The following is a 26,381-nucleotide window of genomic DNA, read 5'->3' as shown; positions in this document are numbered from 1 at the left end:
ACTATACCCAGATGACCGCTCCGCAACTATACCCAGGTGACCGCTTCCGCTACTATACCCAGGTGACCGCTCCGCTACTATTCCCAGATGACCGCTCCGCTACTATACCCAGATGACCGCTCCGCTACCCAGATGACCGCTCCGCTACTATTCCCAGATGACCGCTCCGCTACTATTCCCAGATGACCGCTCCGCTACTATACCCGGGTGTCCGCTCCGCTACTATACCCAGGTGACCGCTCCGCTACTATACCCAGGTGACCGCTCCGCTACTCGGGTGACCGCTCCACTACTATAACCAGATGACCGCTCTGCAACTATACCCAGGTGACCGCTTCCGCTACTATACCCAGGTGACCGCTCCGCTACTATACCCAGATGACCGCTCCGCTACTATACCCAGATGACTGCTCCGCTACTCAGATGACCGCTCCGCTACTATACCCAGATGACTGCTCTGCTACTCGGGTGACCGCTCCACTACTATGCCCGGATGACCGCTCCGCTACCTCAGGTGACTGCTCCGCTCTATACCCAGATGACCGCTCCGCTACTATACCCAGATGACCGCTCCCCTACTATACCCAGATGACACCTCCGCTACATAACCCAGATGACCGCTTCCGCTCCTATACCCAGGTGACCGCTCCGCTACTCAGGTGACCCCTCCGCTACTATACCCAGATGACCGCTCCACTACTATACCCAGATGACCGCTCCCCTACTATACCCAGATGACCGCTCCCCTACTGTACCGAGATGACCGCTCCGCTACAATACCCAGGTGACCGCTCCGCTACTATACCCAGATGACCGCTCCGCTACTATCCCCAGGTGACCGCTCCGCTACTATACCCAGAAGACCGCTCCGCTACTATAACCCAGATGACCGCTCCGCTACTATACCCAGATGACCGCACCGCTACTATACCCAGGTGGCCACTCCGCTACTATACCCAGGTGACCGCTCCGCTACTTTACCCAGGTGACCGTTCCGCTACTATACCCAGATGACCGCTCCGCTACTATACCCAGGTGAGCGCTCCGCTACTCAGGTGACCGCTTCGCTACTATACCCAGATGACCGCTCCGCAACTATACCCAGGTGACCGCTTCCACTGCTATACCCAGATGACCGCTCCGCAACTATACCCAGGTGACCGCTCCGCTACTATACCCAGGTGACCGCTTCCGCTACTATACCAGGTGACCGCTCCGCTACTATACCCAGATGACTGCTCCGCTACTCAGATGACCGCTCCGCTACTATACCCAGATGACCGCTCCGCTACCAGGGTGACTGCTCCGCTACTATACCCAGATGACCACTCCCCTACTATACCCAGGTGACCGCTCCGCTACTATGCCCAGATGACCGCTCCCCTACTATACCCAGATGACCGCTCCGCTACTATACCCAGGTGACCGCTCCGCTACTCAGGTGACCGCTCCGCTACTATACCCAGATGACTGCTCCACTACTATACCCGATGACCGCTCCGCAACTATACCCAGGTGACCGCTTCCGCTACTATACCCAGGTGACCGCTTCCGCTACTATACCCAGATGACCGCTCCGCTACTATACCCAGATGACCGCTCCGCGACTATACCCAGGTGACCGCTCCGCTACTATACCCAGGTGACCGCTCCGCTACTCTGGGTGACCGCTCCGCTACTATACCCAGATGACTGCTCCGCTACTCAGATGACCGCTCCGCTACTATACCCAGATGACTGCTACTATACCCAGGTGACCGCTCCGCTACTATACCCAGGTGACCGCTCCGCTACTATACCCAGATGACCGCTCCCTACTATACCCAGATGACCGCTCCGCTACTATACCCAGGTGACGGCTCCGCTACTCAGGTGACCGCTCCACTACTATACCCAGATGACGCTCCGCAACTATACCCAGGTGACCGCTTCCCGCTACTATAACCCAGGTGACCGCTCCGCTACTATTCCCAGATGACCGCTCCGCTACTATACCCAGATGACCGCTCCGCTACTATTCCCAGATGACCGCTCCACTACTATTCCCCGGATGACCGCTCCGCTACTATACCCAGGTGACCGCTCCGCTACTATACCCGGGTGACCGCTCCGCTACTATACCCAGGTGACCGCTCCGCTACTCAGGTGACCGCTCCGCTACTATAACCAGATGACCGCTCTGCAACTATACCCGGGTGACCGCTTCCGCTACTATACCCAGATGACTGCTCCGCTACTATACCCAGATGACTGCTCCGCTACTCAGATGACCGCTCCACTACTATGCCCAGATGACCGCTCCGCTACCCAGGTGACTGCTCCGCTCTATACCCGGGTGACCGCTCCGCTACTATACCCAGATGACCGCTCCCCTACTATACCCAGATGACCGCTCCGCTCCTATACCCGGGTGACCGCTCCGCTATTCAGGTGACCCCTCCGCTACTATACCCAGATGACCGCTCCACTACTATACCCAGATGACCGCTCCCCTGCTATAACCAGATGACCGCTCCCCTACTATAACGAGGTGACCGCTCCGCTACAATACCCAGGTGACCGCTCCGCTACTATCCCCAGGTGACCGCTCCGCTACTATACCCAGAAGACCGCTCCGATACTATAACCAGATGACCGCTCCGCTACTATCCCAGATGACCGCACCGCTACTATACCCAGGTTGCCACTCCGCTACTATACCCAGGTGACCGCTCCGCTACTATACCCAGGTGACCGCTCCGTTACTATACCCAGATGACCGCTCCGCTACTATACCAGGTGAGCGCTCCGCTACTCAGGTGACCGCTCCGCTACTATACCCAGATGACCGCTCCCGCAACTATACCCAGGTGACCGCTTCCACTGCTATACCCAGATGACCGCTCCGCAACTATACCCAGGTGACCGCTTCCGCTACTATACCCAGGTGACTGCTTCCGCTAACTATACCCAGGTGACCGCTCCGCTACTATACCCAGATGACTGCCTCCGCTACTCAGATGACCGCTCCGCTACTATACCCAGATGACCGCTCCGCTACCAGGGTGACTGCTCCGCTACTATACCCAGATGACCGCTCCGCTACCAGGGTGACTGCTCCGCTACTATACCCAGATGACCACTCCCCTACTATACCCAGGTGACCGCTCCGCTACTATACCCAGATGACCGCTCCCCTACTATACCCAGATGACCGCTCCGCTACTATACCCAGATGACCGCTCCGCTACTATACCCAGATGACCGCTCCGCTACTATACCCAGGTGACCGCTCCGCTACTCAGGTGACCGCTCCGCTACTATACCCAGATGACCGCTCCACTACTATACCCAGATGACCGCTCCGCAACTATACCCAGGTGACCGCTTCCGCTACTATACCCAGGTGACCGCTTCCGCTACTATACCCAGGTGACCGCTTCCGCTACTATACCCAGGTGACCGCTCCGCTACTATACCCAGATGACCGCTCCGCTACTATACCCAGATGACCGCTCCGCTACTATACCCAGATGACCGCTCCGCTACCAGGGTGACTGCTCCGCTACTATACCCAGATGACCACTCCCCTACTATACCCAGGTGACCGCTCCGCTACTATACCCAGATGACCGCTCCCCTACTATACCCAGATGACCGCTCCGCTACTATACCCAGATGACCGCTCCGCTACTATACCCAGGTGACCGCTCCGCTACTCAGGTGACCGCTCCGCTACTATACCCAGATGACCGCTCCACTACTATACCCAGATGACCGCTCCGCTACTATACCCAGGTGACCGCTTCCGCTACTATACCCAGGTGACCGCTCCGCTACTATACCCAGGTGACCGCTCCGCTACTATACCCAGGTGACCGCTCCGCTACCCAGATGACCGCTCCGCTACTATACCCAGATGACCGCTCCGCTACTATACCCAGATGACCGCTCCGCTACCAGATGACCGCTCCGCTACTATACCCAGATGACCACTCCCCTACTATACCCAGGTGACCGCTCCGCTACTATACCCAGATGACCGCTCCGCTACTATACCCAGGTGACCGCTCCGCCACTATACCCAGGTGACCGCTCCGCTACTATACCCAGGTGACCGCTCCGCTACTATACCCAGGTGACCGCTCCGCTACTATACCCAGGTGACCGCTCCGCTACTATACCCAGGTGACCGCTCCGCTACTATACCCAGATGACCGCTCCGCTACTATACCCAGGTGACCGCTCCGCTACTATACCCAGGTGACCGCTCCGCTACTATACCCAGGTGACCGCTCCGCTACTATACCCAGGTGACCGCTCCGCTACTATACCCAGGTGACCGCTCCGCTACTATACCCAGGTGACCGCTCCGCTACTATACCCAGATGACCGCTCCGCTACTATACCCAGATGACCGCTCCGCTACCCAGATGACCGCTCCGCTACTATACCCAGATGACCGCTCCGCTACTATACCCAGATGACCCTCCGCTACTATACCCAGATGACCGCTCCGCTACTATACCCAGGTGACCGCTCCCCTACTATACCCAGATGACACCTCCGCTACTATACCCAGATGACCGCTCCGCTACTATACCCAGGTGACCGCTCCGCTACTCAGGTGACCCCTCCGCTACTATACCCAGATGACCGCTCCACTACTATACCCAGATGACCGCTCCGCTACTATACCCAGATGACCGCTCCGCTACTATACCCAGATGACCGCTCCGCTACTATACCCAGATGACCGCTCCGCTACTATCCCCAGGTGACCGCTCCGCTACTATACCCAGAAGACCGCTCCCCTACTATACCCAGATGACCGCTCCGCTACTATACCCAGGTGACCGCTCCGCTACTATACCCAGATGACCGCTCCGCTACTATACCCAGGTGACCGCTCCGCTACTATACCCAGATGACCGCTCCGCTACTATACCCAGATGACCGCTCCGCTACTATACCCAGATGACCGCTCCGCTACTATACCAGGTGACCGCTCCGCTACTATACCCAGGTGACCGCTCCGCTACTATACCCAGGTGACCGCTCCGCTACTATACCCAGATGACCGCTCCGCTACTATACCCAGGTGACCGCTCCGCTACTATACCCAGATGACCGCTCCGCTACTATACCCCATGACCGCTCCGCTACTATACCCAGGTGACCGCTCCGCTACTCAGGTGACCGCTCCGCTACTATACCCAGATGACCGCTCCGCTACTATACCCAGATGACCGCTCCGCTACTATACCCAGGTGACCGCTCCGCTACTATACCCAGGTGACCGCTCCGCTACTATACCCAGGTGACCGCTCCGCTACTATACCCAGGTGACCGCTCCGCTACTATACCCAGGTGACCGCTCCGCTACTATACCCAGGTGACCGCTCCGCTACTATACCCAGGTGACCGCTCCGCTACTATACCCAGGTGACCGCTCCGCTACTATACCCAGATGACCGCTCCGCTACCCAGATGACCGCTCCGCTACTATACCCAGATGACCGCTCCCTACTATACCCAGATGACCGCTCCGCTACATACCCAGGTGACCGCTCCGCTACTATACCCAGATGACCGCTCCGCTACTATACCCAGGTGACCGCTCCGCTACTATACCCAGATGACCGCTCCCCTACTATACCAGATGACCGCTCCGCTACTATACCCAGGTGACCGCTCCGCTACTATACCCAGGTGACCGCTCCGCTACTATACCCAGGTGACCGCTCCGCTACTATACCCAGATGACCGCTCCGCTACTATACCCAGATGACCGCTCCGCTACTCAGGTGACCGCTCCGCTACTTATACCCAGATGACCGCTCCACTACTATACCAGATAACCCCTCCGCAACTATACCCAGGTGACCGCTTCCGCTACTATACCCAGGTGACCGCTCCGCTAATATACCCAGGTGACCGCTCGCTACTATACCCAGGTGACCGCTCCGCCACTATACCCAGGTGACCGCTCCGCCACTATACCCAGGTGACCGCTCCGCTACTATTCCCAGATGACCGCTCCGCTACTATACCCAGATGACCGCTCGCTTACCAGATACCTCGCTACTATGCCCAGGTGACCGCTCCGCTACTCTACCCAGGTGACCACTCCGCTTACTATACCCAGGTGACCGCTCCGCTACCCAGATGACTGCTCCGCTACTATACCCAGATGACTGCTCCGCTACCCAGGTGACTTGCTCCGCTACTTATACCCAGATGACCGCTACGCTACTATACCCAGATGACCGCTCCCCTACTATACCCAGATGACCGCTCCGCTACAATACCAGGTGACCGCTCCGCTACTATTACCCGGATGACCGCCTCCGCTACTATACCCAGATGAACGCTCCACTACTATACCCAGGTGACCGCTCCGCTACTATACCCAGGTGACCGCTCCGCCACTATACCCAGGTGACGCTCCGCCACTATACCCAGGTGACCGCTCTGCCACTATACCCAGGTGACCGCTCTGCCACTATACCCAGGTGACGGCCTCCGCTACTATTCCCAGATGACCGCTCCGCTACTATACCCAGATGACCGCTCCGCTACTATACCCAGATGACCGCTCCGCTACTATACCCGGATGACCGCTCCGCTACAATACCCAGGTGACCGCTCCGCTACTATACCCGGATGACCGCTCTGCTACTATACCCAGATGACCGCTCCGCTACTATACCCAGGTGACCGCTCCGCTACTCAGGTGGACCGCTCCGCTACTATACCCAGATGAACGCTCCACTACTATACCCAGATGACCGCTCCGCAACTATACCCAGGTGACCGCTTCCGCTACTATACCAGGTGACCGCTCCGCTACTATACCCAGGTGACCGCTCCGCCACTATACCCAGGTGACCGCTCAGCCACTATACCCAGGTGACCGCTCCGCCACTATACCCAGGTGACCGCTCCGCTACTATTCCCAGATGACCGCTCCGCTACTATACCCAGATGACCGCTCCGCTACCCAGATGACCGCTCCGCTACTATACCCAGATGACCGCTCCCCTGCTATACCCAGATGACACCTCCGCTACTATACCCAGATGACCGCTCCGCTACTATACCCAGGTGACCGCTCCCCTGCTATACCCAGATGACACCTCCGCTACTATACCAGATGACCGCTCCGCTACTATACCCAGGTGACCGCTCCGCTACTCAGGTGACCCCTCCGCTACTATACCCAGATGACCGCTCCGCTACTATCCCCAGGTGACCGCTCCGCTACTATACCCACAAGACCGCTCCCCTACTATACCGAGATGACCGCTCCGCTACAATACCCAGGTGACCGCTCCGCTACTATACCCAGATGACCGCTCCGCTACTATCCCCAGGTGACCGCTCCGCTACTATACCGAGATGACCGCTCCGCTACAATACCCAGGTGACCGCTCCGCTACTATACCCAGATGACCCGCTCCGCTACTATCCCCAGGTGACCGCTCCGCTACTATACCCAGAAGACCGCTCCGCTACTATACCCAGATGACCGCTCCGCTACTATACCCAGATGACCGCTCCGCTACTATACCCAGGTGGCCACTCCGCTACTATACCCAGGTGACCGCTCCGCTACTATACCCAGGTGACCGTTCTGCTACTATACCCAGATGACCGCTCCGCTACTATACCCAGGTGACCGCTCCGCTACTATACCCAGATGACCGCTCCGCTACTATCCCCAGGTGACCGCCTCCGCTACTATACCCAGAAGACCGCTCCCCTACTATACCGAGATGACCGCTCCGCTACAATACCCAGGTGACCGCTCCGCTACTATACCCAGATGACCGCTCTGCTACTATCCCCAGGTGACCGCTCCGCTACTATACCCAGAAGACCGCTCCGCTACTATACCCAGATGACCGCTCCGCTACTATACCCAGATGACCGCTCCGCTACTATACCCAGGTGGCCACTCCGCTACTATACCCAGGTGACCGCTCCGCTACTATACCCAGGTGACCGTTCCGCTACTATACCCAGATGACCGCTCCGCTACTATACCCAGGTGACCGCTCCGCTACTATACCCAGATGACCGCTCCGCTACTATACCCAGATGACCGCTCCGCTACTATACCCCCGATGACCGCTCCACTACTATACCCAGGTGACCGCTCCGCTACTCAGGTGACCGCTCCGCTACTATACCCAGATGAACGCTCCACTACTATACCCAGATGACCGCTCCGCAACTATACCCAGGTGACCGCTTCCGCTACTATACCCAGGTGACCGCTTCCGCTACTATACCCAGGTGACCGCTCCGCTACTATACCCAGGTGACCGCTCCGCCACTATACTCAGGTGACCGCTCCGCCACTATACCCAGGTGACCGCTCCGCCACTATACCCAGGTGACCGCTCCGCCACTATACCCAGGTGACCGCTCCGCTACTATACCCAGATGACCGCTCCGCTACCCAGATGACCGCTCCGCTACTATACCCAGATGACCGCTCCCCTACTATACCGAGATGACCGCTCCGCTACAATACCCAGGTGACCGCTCCGCTACTATACCCAGATGACCGCTCCGCTACTATCCCCAGGTGACCGCTCCGCTACTATACCCAGAAGACCGCTCCCCTACTATACCGAGATGACCGCTCCGCTACAATACCCAGGTGACCGCTCCGCTACTATACCCAGGTGACCGCTCCGCTACTATACCCAGGTGACCGCTCCGCTACTATACCCAGATGACCGCTCCGCTACTATACCCAGATGACCGCTCCGCTACTCAGGTGACCGCTCCGCTACTATACCCAGATGACCGCTCCACTACTATACCCAGATGACCCCTCCGCAACTATACCCAGGTGACCGCTTCCGCTACTATACCCAGGTGACCGCTCCGCTAATATACCCAGGTGACCGCTCTGCTACTATACCCAGGTGACCGCTCCGCCACTATACCCAGGTGACCGCTCCGCCACTATACCCAGGTGACCGCTCCGCTACTATTCCCAGATGACCGCTCCGCTACTATACCCAGATGACCGCTCCGCTACCCAGATGACCGCTCCGCTACTATGCCCAGGTGACCGCTCCGCTACTCTACCCAGGTGACCACTCCGCTACTATACCCAGGTGACCGCTCCGCTACCCAGATGACTGCTCCGCTACTATACCCAGATGACTGCTCCGCTACCCAGGTGACTGCTCCGCTACTATACCCAGATGACCGCTACGCTACTATACCCAGATGACCGCTCCCCTACTATACCCAGATGACCGCTCCGCTACAATACCCAGGTGACCGCTCCGCTACTATACCCGGATGACCGCTCCGCTACTATACCCAGATGAACGCTCCACTACTATACCCAGATGACCGCTCCGCAACTATACCCAGGTGACCGCTTCCGCTACTATACCCAGGTGACCGCTCCGCTACTATACCCAGGTGACCGCTCCGCCACTATACCAGGTGACCGCTCCGCCACTATACCCAGGTGACCGCTCTGCCACTATACCCAGGTGACCGCTCTGCCACTATACCCAGGTGACCGCTCCGCTACTATTCCCAGATGACCGCTCCGCTACTATACCCAGATGACCGCTCCGCTACTATACCCGGATGACCGCTCCGCTACAATACCCAGGTGACCGCTCCGCTACTATACCCGGATGACCGCTCTGCTACTATACCCAGATGACCGCTCCGCTACTATACCCAGGTGACCGCTCCGCTACTCAGGTGACCGCTCCGCTACTATACCCAGATGAACGCTCCACTACTATACCCAGATGACCGCTCCGCAACTATACCCAGGTGACCGCTTCCGCTACTATACCCAGGTGACCGCTCCGCTACTATACCCAGGTGACCGCTCCGCCACTATACCCAGGTGACCGCTCCGCCACTATACCCAGGTGACCGCTCCGCCACTATACCCAGGTGACCGCTCCGCTACTATTCCCAGATGACCGCTCCGCTACTATACCCAGATGACCGCTCCGCTACCCAGATGACCGCTCCGCTACTATACCCAGATGACCGCTCCCCTGCTATACCCAGATGACACCTCCGCTACTATACGCAGATGACCGCTCCGCTACTATACCCAGGTGACCGCTCCCCTGCTATACCCAGATGACACCTCCGCTACTATACCCAGGTGACCGCTCCGCTACTCAGGTGACCCCTCCGCTACTATACCCAGATGACCGCTCCACTACTATACCCAGATGACCGCTCCCCTACTATGCCCAGATGACCGCTCCCCTACTATACCGAGATGACCGCTCCGCTACAATACCCGGGTGACCGCTCCGCTACTATACCCAGATGACCGCTCCGCTACAATACCCAGGTGACCGCTCCGCTACTATACCCAGATGACCGCTCCGCTACTATCCCCAGGTGACCGCTCCGCTACTATACCCAGAAGACCGCTCCCCTACTATACCGAGATGACCGCTCCGCTACAATACCCAGGTGACCGCTCCGCTACTATACCCAGATGACCGCTCCGCTACTATACCCAGGTGACCGTTCTGCTACTATACCCAGATGACCGCTCCGCTACTATACCCAGGTGACCGCTCCGCTACTATACCCAGATGACCGCTCCGCTACTATCCCCAGGTGACCGCTCCGCTACTATACCCAGAAGACCGCTCCCCTACTATACCGAGATGACCGCTCCGCTACTATACCCAGGTGACCGCTCCGCTACTATACCCAGATGACCGCTCTGCTACTATCCCCAGGTGACCGCTCCGCTACTATACCCAGAAGACCGCTCCGCTACTATACCCAGATGACCGCTCCGCTACTATACCCAGATGACCGCTCCGCTACTATACCCAGGTGGCCACTCCGCTACTATACCCAGGTGACCGCTCCGCTACTATACCCAGGTGACCGTTCCGCTACTATACCCAGATGACCGCTCCGCTACTATACCCAGGTGACCGTTCCGCTACTATACCCAGATGACCGCTCCGCTACTATACCCAGGTGACCGCTCCGCTACTATACCCAGATGACCGCTCCGCTACTATACCCAGATGACCGCTCCGCTACTATACCCCCGATGACCGCTCCGCTACTATACCCAGGTGACCGCTCCGCTACTCAGGTGACCGCTCCACTACTATACCCAGATGAACGCTCCACTACTATACCCAGATGACCGCTCCGCAACTATACCCAGGTGACCGCTTCCGCTACTATACCCAGGTGACCGCTTCCGCTACTATACCCAGGTGACCGCTCCGCTACTATACCCAGGTGACCGCTCCGCCACTATACTCAGGTGACCGCTCCGCCACTATACCCAGGTGACCGCTCCGCCACTATACCCAGGTGACCGCTCCGCTACTATTCCCAGATGACCGCTCCGCTACTATACCCAGATGACCGCTCCGCTACCCAGATGACCGCTCCGCTACTATACCCAGATGACCGCTCCCCTACTATACCCAGATGACACCTCCGCTACTATACCCAGATGACCGCTCCGCTACTATACCCAGGTGACCGCTCCGCTACTCAGGTGACCCCTCCGCTACTATACCCAGATGACCGCTCCACTACTATACCCAGATGACCGCTCCCCTACTATACCCAGATGACCGCTCCCCTACTATACCGAGATGACCGCTCCGCTACAATACCCAGGTGACCGCTCCGCTGCTATACCCAGATGACCGCTCCGCTACTCTACCCAGGTGACCGCTCTGCTACTATACCCAGATGACCGCTCCGCTACTATACCCAGATGACCGCTCCGCTACTATACCCAGATGACCGCTCCGCTACTATACCCAGATGACCGCTCCACTACTATACCCAGGTGACCGCTCCGCTACTATACCCAGGTGACCGCTCCGCTACTATTCCCAGATGACCGCTCCGCTACTATACCCAGGTGACCGCTCCGCTACTATACCCAGGTGACCGCTCCGCTACTATACCCAGATGACCGCTCCGCTGCTATACCCAGGTGACCGCTCCGCTACTATACCCGGGTGACCGCTCCGCTGCTATACCCGGGTGACCGCTCCGCTGCTATACCCAGATGACCGCTCCGCTACTCTACCCAGGTGACCGCTCTGCTACTATACCCAGGTGACTGCTCCGCTACTATACCCAGATGACCGCTCCGCTACTATACCCAGATGACCGCTCCGCTACTATACCCAGATGACCGCTCCACTACTATACCCAGGTGACCGCTCCGCTACTATACCCAGGTGACCGCTCCGCTACTATTCCCAGATGACCGCTCCGCTACTATACCCAGGTGACCGCTCCGCTACTATACCCAGGTGACCGCTCCGCTACTATACCCAGATGACCGCTCCGCTGCTATACCCAGGTGACCGCTCCGCTACTCTACCCAGGTGACCGCTCCGCTACTATACCCGGGTGACCGCTCCGCTGCTATACCCGGGTGACCGCTCCGCTGCTATACCCAGATGACCGCTCCGCTACTCTACCCAGGTGACCGCTCTGCTACTATACCCAGATGACCGCTCCGCTACTATACCCAGGTGACCGCTCCGCTACTATACCCAGGTGACCGCTCCGCTACTATACCCAGATGACCGCTCCGCTACTATACCCAGGTGACCGCTCCGCTACTATACCCAGATGACCGCTCCGCTGCTATAGGCTGTAAGGTGTTCTGGGTGTCTGTTCAGGAGTCTGTTTCTGGCCCCTAAGTCTCAAAGCCCTACAGCCTGTATTTTCTGAATAAGGTTCAAATACTATTCGAATTCCTTCAAATACTTTTAGCATTTGGCCTGCCTGTAGTGTCAGATGGGTGGGGTTTGCAGTTTTGCGACGAGTCTATTGGTTCATTAATCAAGGCAAGCTTTATCAATCCCAGATAAAGGTGAAATGGGCCTCGACCAGTTACCTCAATATTATTAAAGCTGTCTTCCCTGTTTAGAGAAATATTATTGGTCGAAAGAGTGGAGAGCATGCCCCCATCCACATCACCAGGGCTGGAGTGGAGCAGGACGAGAGGTCCAAGGTCCTTCACATCACTAAGGACTTAACATGGTCCACACACACCACAAAAGTTACGAAGAGGGCACGGTAGCGCCTCGAGCCCCTCGGGGGGCTGAAAAGATTTGTCATGGGCACCTCCGATCCTCAAAGTTCGACAAATGCACCAACGAGAACATCTTGACTGGCTGCATCACCGCTTGGTACGGTAACTGCACCGCCCTTGACCTCAAAGCGCTACAGAAGGTGGTGTGGACAGCCCAGTACATCCCTGCCATCCTGCACCTCTATATCAAGGCCAGAGACTCCAGCCACCCAAGCCATAGACTGTTCACTCTGCTACCGTCCAGCAAACGCTACCGAAGCATCGGCTCTCGGACCAACAGGCTCAGAGACAGTCTCTGCTACCAAGCCAGACTGCTAAATGGCCAGACTGCTAAATAGTTTGGGTACCATTAATCTACACTGACCCTATGCACGCTCACTGGACGATATTCACTCACTAGACTATATATACACTCACTAGACTATATATACACTCACTAGACTATATCACATTCCAGTAGTCAATTATCTGGATCTCCGCTACTATACCCAGATGACCGCTCCGCTACTATACCCAGGTGACCGTTCCGCTACTATACCCAGATGACCGCTCCGCTACTATACCCAGGTGACCGCTCCGCTACTATACCCAGATGACCGCTCCGCTACTATACCCAGATGACCGCTCCGCTACTATACCCCCGATGACCGCTCCGCTACTATACCCAGGTGACCGCTCCGCTACTCAGGTGACCGCTCCGCTACTATACCCAGATGAACGCTCCACTACTATACCCAGATGACCGCTCCGCAACTATACCCAGGTGACCGCTTCCGCTACTATACCCAGGTGACCGCTTCCGCTACTATACCCAGGTGACCGCTCCGCTACTATACCCAGGTGACCGCTCCGCCACTATACTCAGGTGACCGCTCCGCCACTATACCCAGGTGACCGCTCCGCCACTATACCCAGGTGACCGCTCCGCTACTATTCCCAGATGACCGCTCCGCTACTATACCCAGATGACCGCTCCGCTACCCAGATGACCGCTCCGCTACTATACCCAGATGACCGCTCCCCTACTATACCCAGATGACACCTCCGCTACTATACCCAGATGACCGCTCCGCTACTATACCCAGGTGACCGCTCCGCTACTCAGGTGACCCCTCCGCTACTATACCCAGATGACCGCTCCACTACTATACCCAGATGACCGCTCCCCTACTATACCCAGATGACCGCTCCCCTACTATACCGAGATGACCGCTCCGCTACAATACCCAGGTGACCGCTCCGCTGCTATACCCAGATGACCGCTCCGCTACTCTACCCAGGTGACCGCTCTGCTACTATACCCAGATGACCGCTCCGCTACTATACCCAGATGACCGCTCCGCTACTATACCCAGATGACCGCTCCGCTACTATACCCAGGTGACCGTTCTGCTACTATACCCAGATGACCGCTCCGCTACTATACCCAGGTGACCGCTCCGCTACTATACCCAGATGACCGCTCCGCTACTATCCCCAGGTGACCGCTCCGCTACTATACCCAGAAGACCGCTCCCCTACTATACCGAGATGACCGCTCCGCTACTATACCCAGGTGACCGCTCCGCTACTATACCCAGATGACCGCTCTGCTACTATCCCCAGGTGACCGCTCCGCTACTATACCCAGAAGACCGCTCCGCTACTATACCCAGATGACCGCTCCGCTACTATACCCAGATGACCGCTCCGCTACTATACCCAGGTGGCCACTCCGCTACTATACCCAGGTGACCGCTCCGCTACTATACCCAGGTGACCGTTCCGCTACTATACCCAGATGACCGCTCCGCTACTATACCCAGGTGACCGTTCCGCTACTATACCCAGATGACCGCTCCGCTACTATACCCAGGTGACCGCTCCGCTACTATACCCAGATGACCGCTCCGCTACTATACCCAGATGACCGCTCCGCTACTATACCCCCGATGACCGCTCCGCTACTATACCCAGGTGACCGCTCCGCTACTCAGGTGACCGCTCCGCTACTATACCCAGATGAACGCTCCACTACTATACCCAGATGACCGCTCCGCAACTATACCCAGGTGACCGCTTCCGCTACTATACCCAGGTGACCGCTTCCGCTACTATACCCAGGTGACCGCTCCGCTACTATACCCAGGTGACCGCTCCGCCACTATACTCAGGTGACCGCTCCGCCACTATACCCAGGTGACCGCTCCGCCACTATACCCAGGTGACCGCTCCGCTACTATTCCCAGATGACCGCTCCGCTACTATACCCAGATGACCGCTCCGCTACCCAGATGACCGCTCCGCTACTATACCCAGATGACCGCTCCCCTACTATACCCAGATGACACCTCCGCTACTATACCCAGATGACCGCTCCGCTACTATACCCAGGTGACCGCTCCGCTACTCAGGTGACCCCTCCGCTACTATACCCAGATGACCGCTCCACTACTATACCCAGATGACCGCTCCCCTACTATACCCAGATGACCGCTCCCCTACTATACCGAGATGACCGCTCCGCTACAATACCCAGGTGACCGCTCCGCTGCTATACCCAGATGACCGCTCCGCTACTCTACCCAGGTGACCGCTCTGCTACTATACCCAGATGACCGCTCCGCTACTATACCCAGATGACCGCTCCGCTACTATACCCAGATGACCGCTCCGCTACTATACCCAGATGACCGCTCCACTACTATACCCAGGTGACCGCTCCGCTACTATACCCAGGTGACCGCTCCGCTACTATTCCCAGATGACCGCTCCGCTACTATACCCAGGTGACCGCTCCGCTACTATACCCAGGTGACCGCTCCGCTACTATACCCAGATGACCGCTCCGCTGCTATACCCAGGTGACCGCTCCGCTACTATACCCGGGTGACCGCTCCGCTGCTATACCCGGGTGACCGCTCCGCTGCTATACCCAGATGACCGCTCCGCTACTCTACCCAGGTGACCGCTCTGCTACTATACCCAGGTGACTGCTCCGCTACTATACCCAGATGACCGCTCCGCTACTATACCCAGATGACCGCTCCGCTACTATACCCAGATGACCGCTCCACTACTATACCCAGGTGACCGCTCCGCTACTATACCCAGGTGACCGCTCCGCTACTATTCCCAGATGACCGCTCCGCTACTATACCCAGGTGACCGCTCCGCTACTATACCCAGGTGACCGCTCCGCTACTATACCCAGATGACCGCTCCGCTGCTATACCCAGGTGACCGCTCCGCTACTCTACCCAGGTGACCGCTCCGCTACTATACCCGGGTGACCGCTCCGCTGCTATACCCGGGTGACCGCTCCGCTGCTATACCCAGATGACCGCTCCGCTACTCTACCCAGGTGACCGCTCTGCTACTATACCCAGATGACCGCTCCGCTACTATACCCAGGTGACCGCTCCGCTACTATACCCAGGTGACCGCTCCGCTACTATACCCAGATGACCGCTCCGCTACTATACCCAGGTGACCGCTCCGCTACTATACCCAGATGACCGCTCCGCTGCTATAGGCTGTAAGGTGTTCTGGGTGTCTGTTCAGGAGTCTGTTTCTGGCCCCTAAGTCTCAAAGCCCTACAGCCTGTATTTTCTGAATAAGGTTCAAATACTATTCGAATTCCTTCAAATACTTTTAGCATTTGGCCTGCCTGTAGTGTCAGATGGGTGGGGTTTGCAGTTTTGCGACGAGTCTATTGGTTCATTAATCAAGGCAAGCTTTATCAATCCCAGATAAAGGTGAAATGGGCCTCGACCAGTTACCTCAATATTATTAAAGCTGTCTTCCCTGTTTAGAGAAATATTATTGGTCGAAAGAGTGGAGAGCATGCCCCCATCCACATCACCAGGGCTGGAGTGGAGCAGGACGAGAGGTCCAAGGTCCTTCACATCACTAAGGACTTAACATGGTCCACACACACCACAAAAGTTACGAAGAGGGCACGGTAGCGCCTCGAGCCCCTCGGGGGGCTGAAAAGATTTGTCATGGGCACCTCCGATCCTCAAAGTTCGACAAATGCACCAACGAGAACATCTTGACTGGCTGCATCACCGCTTGGTACGGTAACTGCACCGCCCTTGACCTCAAAGCGCTACAGAAGGTGGTGTGGACAGCCCAGTACATCCCTGCCATCCTGCACCTCTATATCAAGGCCAGAGACTCCAGCCACCCAAGCCATAGACTGTTCACTCTGCTACCGTCCAGCAAACGCTACCGAAGCATCGGCTCTCGGACCAACAGGCTCAGAGACAGTCTCTGCTACCAAGCCAGACTGCTAAATGGCCAGACTGCTAAATAGTTTGGGTACCATTAATCTACACTGACCCTATGCACGCTCACTGGACGATATTCACTCACTAGACTATATATACACTCACTAGACTATATATACACTCACTAGACTATATCACATTCCAGTAGTCAATTATCTGGATACTGTAACAGAGAGAGATAGGGACATTTTTTCCTCTTGACAATACACACTATATACACACACTAGACTATATATACACTCACTAGACTATATATACACTCACTAGAGTATATACACTCTCACTAGACTATATATACACTCACTAGACTATATATACACTCACTAGACTATATACACACTTACTAGACTATATATACACTCACTAGACTATATATACACTCACTAGACTATATATACACTCACTAGACTATATATACACACTCACTAGACTATACACACTCACTAGACTATATATACACTCACTAGACTATATACACACTCAATAGACTATATACACACTCACTAGACTATATATACACACTATATACACACTCACTAGACTATATATACACACTCACTAGACTATATATACATACTCACTAGACTATATATACACTCACTAGACTATATATACACTCACTAGACTATATACACACTTACTAGACTATATACACACTTACTAGACTATATACACACTCACCAGACTATATATACACTCACTAGACTATATACACACTCACTAGACTATATATACACTCACTAGACTATATACACACTCACTAGACTATATATACACTCACTAGACTATATATACACTCACTAGACTATATACACACTCAATAGACTATATACACACTCACTAGACTATATATACACACTATATACACACTCACTAGACTATTTATACACTCACTAGACTATATATACACTCACTAGACTATATATACACTCACTAGACTATATATACACTCACTGGACTATATATACACTCACTAGACTATATACACACTCACTAGACTATATATACACTCACTAGACGATATACACACTCACTAAACTATATATACACTCACTAGACTATATACACTCTCACTAGACTATATACACACTCACGTGTCTATATATACACTCACTAGACAATATATACACACTCACTAGACTATATATACACGTGATATACACACTCACATGCTGTTGTGCAAATGGACTAAACAGATGGAAATTATAGGCAATTAGCAAGACACCCCCAATAAAGGAGTGGTTCTACAGGTGATAACCACAGACCACTTCTCAGTTCCTATGCTTCCTGGCTGATGTTTTGGTCACTTTTGAATGCTGGCGGTGCTTTCACTCTAGTGGTAGCATGAGACGGAGTCTACAACCCACACAAGTGGCTCAGGTAGTGCAGCTCATCCAGGATGGCACATCAATGCGAGCTGTGGCAAGAAGGTTTGCTGTGTCTGTCAGCATAGTGTCCAGAGCATGGAGGCGCTACCAGGAGACAGGCCAGTACATCAGGAGACGTGGAGGAGGCCGTAGGAGGTCAAGAACCCATCAGCAGGACCGCTACCTCCGCCTTTGTGCAAGGAGGAGCACTGCCAGAGCCCTGCAAAATGACCTCCAGCAGGCCACAAATGTGCATGTGTCTGCTCAAACGGTCAGAAACAGACTCCATGAGGGTGGTATGAGGGCCCGATGTCCACAGGTGGGGGTTGTGCTTACAGTCAAACACCGTGCAGGACGTTTGGCATTTGCCAGAGAACACCAAGATTGGCAAATTCACCACTGGCGCCCTGTGCTCTTCACAGATGAAAGCAGGTTCACACTGAGCACATGTGACAGAGTCTGGAGACGCCGTGGAGAACGTTCTGCTGCCTGCAACATCCTCCAGCATGACCGGTTTGGAGGTGGGTCAGTCATGGTGTGGGGTGGCATTTCTTTGGGGGGCCGCACAGCCCTCCATGTGCTCGCCAGAGGTAGCCTGACTGCCATTAGGTACCGAGATGAGATCCTCAGACCCCTTGTGAGACCATATGCTGGTGCGGTTGGCCCTGGGTTCCTCCTAATGCAAGACAATGCTAGACCTCATGTGGCTGGAGTGTGTCAGCAGTTCCTGCAAGAGGAAGGCATTGATGCTATGGACTGGCCCGCCCATTCCCCAGACCTGAATCCAATTGAGCACATCTAGGACATCATGTCTCGCTCCATCCACTAACGCCACGTTGCACCACAGACTGTCCAAGAGTTGGCGGATGCTTTAGTCCAGGTCTGGGAGGAGATCCCTCAGGAGACCATCCGCAACCTCATCAGGAGCATGCCCAGGCGTTGTCGGGAGGTCATACAGGCACGTGGAGGCCACACACACTACTGAGCCTAATTTTGACTTGTTTTAAGGACATTACATCAAAGTTGGATCAGCCTGTAGTGTGGTTTTCCACTTTAATTTTGAGTGTGACTCCAAATCCAGACCTCCAGGGGTTGATAAATTTGATTTCCATTGATAATTTTTGTGTGATTTTGTTGTCAGCACATTCAACTATATAAAGAAAAAAGTATTTAATAAAAATATTTCATTCATTCAGATCTAGGATGTGTTATTTTAGTGTTCCCTTTATGTTTTTGAGCAGTGTATATATATTTTTTTTTCTTGTGCATTTAGTTATTTGCCTCATGACTCCTGTAATACTTTGTTAACTACAAACCTTCTTTACCCAACCGTGGGACAGACTATGTTAGTTCCCACATTCGGGACTCTGACTCTCTATTGGTTATACAGACTTTTGGCCTCCCATCCTATTCTAACAACCTCTCGCCAGCTCTGTATTCATGTTACCTGATGAAATTGCTGTTCAGTATGATCTTATTGCCATCCAATGCACATTCAGATGTCATAAATCAACACTGCAGAGCTCTCCCTGTCCTCTGCCGTGCCCTGACTGTATTACTGTGCTGTTATTTTGAAACCCTCTCTGTTCCATCGCCTGCATTCCCTCCATTTAAAGGGATATCAACCAGATTCCTTTCCCTATGGCTTCCACATGGTGTGAACAGTCTTTAGACATAGTTTCAGGCTTTTATTCTGAAAAATGAGCGAAAATGATCACATCGCGTCAGTGCATAGCTGGGTGTCCCCAGAGTTTTGCATGCGCCAACAGCTTGGAGCAGACCTTTTCTCTCTCTCTACTATTGAAAAAGCGACCGTATGGTTGAAATGTTATCAATTATTTATTGTAAAAACAACCTGAGGATTGATTATAAAAAACGTTTGACATGTTTCTACGAACTTTACGGATAATATTTGAAATTTTCGTCTGCCCAAAACGAGCCAACCAAATGGAGATTTTTGGATATAAAAATTATCTTTATGAAACAAAACAAACATTTATTGTCTCATGAGTGCAAACATCCAAACATCATCAAAGGTAAGCGATTCATTTTATTGCTTTTCTGACTTTCGTGACCAATCTACTTTTCTGCTAGCTGTTTGTAATGTTTTGTCTGCTGAGAGAGCTGTCCTAACATAAACGCTTGGATAGCTTTCGCCGTAAAGCTTTTTTGGAATTTGACACGCCAGGTGGGTTAACAACAAGCTAAACTGGGTTTTGCTATACTGCACTTGTGATTTCATGAAAATTTAATATTTTTTGTAATTTAATTTGAATTTGGCGCTCTGCAATTCAGCGGATGTTGACAAAAATTATCTAAAGGGATGGGTGCGCCAAGAAGTCAAACACAAGAAGCTTATTACCTAAAATGTATCAATTGAAAGTGTGGGTTCACAGCTCCAATCCAGATGTGTTGGTCATTACTGAAACGTGCTTAATGAAGAGTGTTTTGAATACTGATGTTAACCTTTCTGGTTATAACCTTTTTCGACAAGACAGATCTTCCAAAGGTGGGGGCAATCTTTACCAAGAATCACCTTCAGTGCTCGATTGGCTCCACCGATTCTGTCCACAAACAATTTGATTTCCTGGTTTTAAGCATTAAACGTTCAAATAGCTCTTTAACTGTTGCTGGGTGCTATCGTCCTCCATCTTCACCGGCCTGTACCCGACCTGCTCTAAGTTCTCTCCTGGCACCTTACACTATCGTCCTCCATCTTCACCGGCCTGTACCCGACCTGCTCTAAGTTCTCTCCTGGCACCTTACACTATCGTCCTCCATCTTCACCGGCCTGTACCCGACCTGCTCTAAGTTCTCTCCTGGCACCTTACACTAAGTCTGAATTTGTCCTGCTAGGTGACCTAAACTGGGACATGCTTGTTACTGACAAATGCCTCATTGCCCGTCCAACATTTCTGCATCTCCCACCTCTTCTAATGAGACTAGCCCCTAGGCTCCTCCCTCTTTTCCCCTGCCCCGCTACAAAGTTTCTCCCTGCAGGCAGTCGTGAGGTGCTAAAGGACCTCCTTAAACTTGACCCCCCAAAAACATCTGGGTTTAGACCCTTTCTTCTTTAAGGTTGCTGCCCCTATCATCGCCAAGCCTCTTGCTGACCTTTTTAACCTGTCTCTCCTTTCTGGCGAGGTTCCCATTGCTTGGAAGGCAGCTCCTTTATTTAAAGGGGGCGATCAAGCTGATCCTAACTGTTATAGGCCTATTTCTATTTTGCCCTGTTTATCAAAAGTGTTGGAAAAACTTTCAATAATAACTGACTGGCTTTCTTGATGTCTATAGTGTTCTCTTGGGTATGCAATCTGGTTTCCACTCAGGTTATGGATGTGTCACTGCAACCTTAAAGGTCCTCAATGATGTCACCATTGTGCTGCTATTTTTATTCACTTAGCCAAAGCTTTTGATACGGTAGAGCATTCCATTCTTGTGGGCCGACTAAGGAGTATTGGTATCTGAGGTATCTGAGGTATCTCAGCCTCCAGTATTTATGCTGCAGTAGTTTATGTGTCGGGGGGCTGGGGTCAGTTTGTTATATCTGGAGTACTTCTCCTGTCCTATTCGGTGTCCTGTGTGAATCTAAGTGTGCGTTCTCTAATTCTCTCCTTCTCTCTTTCTTTCTCTCTCTCGGAGGACCTGAGCCCTAGGACCATGCCCCAGGACTACCTGATATGATGACTCCTTGCTGTCCCCAGTCCACCTGGCCATGCTGCTGCTCCAGTTTCAACTTCCACCTGACTGTGCTGCTGCTCCAGTTTCAACTGTTCTGCCTTATTATTATTCGACCATGCTGGTCATTTATGAACATTTGAACATCTTGGCCATGTTCTGTTATAATCTCCACCCGGCACAGCCAGAAGAGGACTGGCCACCCCACATAGCCTGGTTCCTCTCTAGGTTTCTTCCTAGGTTTTGGCCTTTCTAGGGAGTTTTTCCTAGCCACCGTGCTTCTACACCTGCATTGCTTGCTGTTTGGGGTTTTAGGCTGGGTTTCTGTACAGCACTTTGAGATATCAGCTGATGTACGAAGGGCTATATAAATAAATTTGATTTGATTTGATTTGAGGGGTCTTTGGCCTGGTTTGCTAACTACCTCTCTCAAAGAGTGCAGTGTATAAAGTCAGAAAATCTGCTGTCTCAGCCAATGCCTGTCACCAAGGGAGTTCCCCAAGGCTCAATCCTAGGCCCCACGCTCTTCTCAATTTACATCAACAACATAGCTCAGGCAGTAGGAAACTCTCATCCATTTATATGCAGATGATACAGTCTTATACTCAGCTGGCCCCTCCCTGGATTTTGTGTTAAATGCTCTACAACAAAGCTTTCTTAGTGTCCAGTAAGCTTTCTCTTAACCTTGTTCTGAACACCTCCAAAACAAAGGTCATGTGGTTTGGTAAGAAGAATGCCCCTCTCCCCACCGGTGTGATTACTACCTCTGAGAGTTTAGCGCTTGAGGTAGTCACGTCATACAAGAACTTGGGAGTATGGCTAGACGGTGCACTGTCCTTCTCTCAGCACATATCAAATTTGCAGGCTTAAGTTAAATCTAGACTTGGTTCCTCTATCGTAAAATGCTTCTCTTTCACCCCAGCTGCCAAACTAACCCTGATTCAGATGACCATCCTACCCGTGCTAGATTACGGAGACATAATTTTTTAGCTCGGCAGGTAAGGGTGCTCTCGAGCAGCTAGATGTTCTTTACCATCCGGCCATCAGATTTGCCACCAATGCTCCTTATAGGACACATCACGGCACTCTATACTCCTCTGTAAAATGGTCATCTCTGTATACCCGTCGCAAGACCCACTGGTTGATGCTTATTTATAAAACCTTCTTAGGCCTCACTCTCCCCTATCTGAGATATCTACTGCAGCCCTCATCCTCCACATACAACACCCATTCTGCCAGTCCCATTCTGTTTAAAGGTCCCCAAAACACACACATCCCTGGGTCGCTCCTCTTTTCAGTTCACTGCAGCTAGCGACTGGAACGAGCTGCAACAAACACTCAAACTGGACCATTTTATCTCCATCTCTTCATTCAGAGACTCAATCATGGACACTCTTAATGACAGGTGTGGCTGCTTTGTATGATGCATTGTTGTTTCTAACCTTCTTGCCCTTTGTGCTGTTGTCTGTGCCCAATAATGTTTGTACCATGTTTTGTGCTGCTGCCATGTTGTGTTGCTACCATGTTGTTGTCATGTTGTGTTGCTGCTTTGGTATGTTGTTGTCTTCGGTCTCTATGTAGTGCTGTGTCTCTCTTGGTGTGATGTAAAAAATATTTAAAAAGATATGCATTACAAGGTAAATGGAGGAAGTTATTTAAGAACTCATCGATAGACTCTCATGGATTGGAAATACAGAACATCTTTATCCAAGCTCTCACAGTGAACAACACAGCGGGACAATTTTATTGCCAAATTCATTTAATATTCATTTAATAGCGGTTTTCAGTAGAATCTACAGTTGTGATAACTTCAAGTTCATTACAAAATAGAGTCTTTGCAATAAATAAATAGAATATAGATTTATATTTATATGTAATAAAATAAATATATAGTACATCTCATAAATAGGATCATTCATAGTTACACCTCAGCTGGTTGTATTTTAATAATGTTCCTCTGTACAGGCTGAACATTACAAGTCCCTTTCTCTCTCCCGTCTGTCCATTCCAAAGCTCCCTCTGTTCTACAGCTCTCCCTCTGTTCTACAGCTCTCCCTCTGTTCTACAGCTCTCCCTCTGCTCTACAGCTCTCCCTCTGCTCTACAGCTCTCCCTCTGCTCTACAGCTCTCCCTCTGCTCTACAGCTCTCCCTCTGCTCTACAGCTCTCCCTCTGCTCTACAGCTCTCTCTCTGCTCTACAGCTCACTCTCTGCTCTACAGCTCCCCCTCTGCTCTACAGCTCTCCCTCTGTTCTACAGCTCTTCTACAGTAACCTCACTGGAGTCTGGTAGTGTAACCTCACTGCAGTCTGGTAGTGTGACCTCACTGTAGTCTGGTAGTGTAACCTCACTGTAGTGTAACCTCACTGTATTCTGGTAATGTAACCTCACTGTAGTGTAACCCCGCTGTAGTGTAACCTCGCTGTAGTGTAACCTCACTGCAGTCTGGTAGTGTAACCTCACTGCAGTCTGGTAGTGTAACCTCACTGTGGTCTGGTAGTGTAACCTCACTGTAGTGTAACCTCACTGTAGTCTGGTAGTGTAACCTCACTGTAGTCTAGTAGTGTAACCTCACTGCAGTCTGGTAGTGTGACCTCACTGTAGTCTGGTAGTGTAACCTCACTGTAGTGTAACCTCACTGTAGTCTGGTGGTGTAACCTCACTGTATTCTGGTAATGTAACCTCACTGTAGTGTAACCTCGCTGTAGTGTAACCTCACTGCAGTCTGGTAGTGTAACCTCACTGTAGTGTAGTGGTGTAACCTCACTGTAGTCTGGTAGTGTAACCTCAAGGTAGTCTTGTAGTGTAACCTCACTGTAGTCTGGTAGTGTAACCTCACTGTAGTCTGGTAGTGTAACCTCACTGTAGTCTAGTAGTGTAACCTCACTGTAGTCTGGTAGTGTAACCTCAGTGTAGTGTAACCTCACTGTAGTGTGGTAGTGTAACCTCACTGTAGTGTGGTAGTGTAACCTCACTGTGGTCTGGTAGTGTAACCTCACTGTAGTCTAGTAGTGTAACCTCACTGTAGTCTGGTAGTGTAACCTCAGTGTAGTCTAGTAGTGTAACTTCACTGTAGTCTGGTAGTGTAACCTCACTGTAGTATGGTAGTGTAACCTTACTGTAGTCTGGTAGTGTAACCTCACTGTAGTCTGGTAGTGTAACCTCACTGTAGTCTAGTAGTGTAACCTCACTGTAGTCTAGTGGTGTAACCTCACTGTAGTCTAGTAGTGTAACCTCACTGTAGTCTGGTAGTGTAACCTCAGTGTAGTGTAACCTCACTGTAGTGTGGTAGTGTAACCTCACTGTAGTGTGGTAGTATAACCTCACTGTAGTCTGGTAGTGTAACCTCACTGTAGTCTAGTAGTGTAACCTCACTGTAGTCTGATAGTGTAACCTCACTGTAGTCTGGTAGTGTAACCTCACTGTAGTCTTGTAGTGTTCTCACTGTAGTATGGTAGTGTAACCTTACTGTAGTCTGGTAGTGTAACCTCACTGTAGTCTGGTAGTGTAACCTCACTGTAGTCTGGTAGTGTAACCTCACTGTAGTCTAGTAGTGTAACCTCACTGGTCTAGTGGTGTAACCTCACTGTAGTCTAGTAGTGTAACCTCACTGTAGTCTGGTAGTGTAACCTTACTGTAGTCTGGTAGTGTAACCTCACTGTGGTGTAACCTCACTGTAGTCTGGTAGTGTAACCTCACTGTAGTCTTGTAGTGTAACCTCACTGTATTCTGGTAGTGTAACCTCACTGTAGTCTGGTAGTGTATCCTCACTGTAGTCTGGTAGTGTAACCTCACTGTAGTCTGGTAGTGTAACCTCACTGTAGTCTGGTAGTGTAACCTCACTGTAGTCTGGTAGTGTAACCTCACTGTAGTCTGGTAGTGTAACCTCACTGTAGTCTGGTAGTGTAACCTCACTGTAGTCTAGTAGTGTAACCTCACTGTAGTCTGGTAGTGTAACCTCACTGTGGTG

This window comes from Oncorhynchus kisutch, linkage group LG15 (assembly GCF_002021735.2).
Source record: "Oncorhynchus kisutch isolate 150728-3 linkage group LG15, Okis_V2, whole genome shotgun sequence".
Classification (NCBI taxonomy): domain Eukaryota; kingdom Metazoa; phylum Chordata; class Actinopteri; order Salmoniformes; family Salmonidae; genus Oncorhynchus; species Oncorhynchus kisutch.
This window is presented reverse-complemented; position numbering follows the sequence as displayed.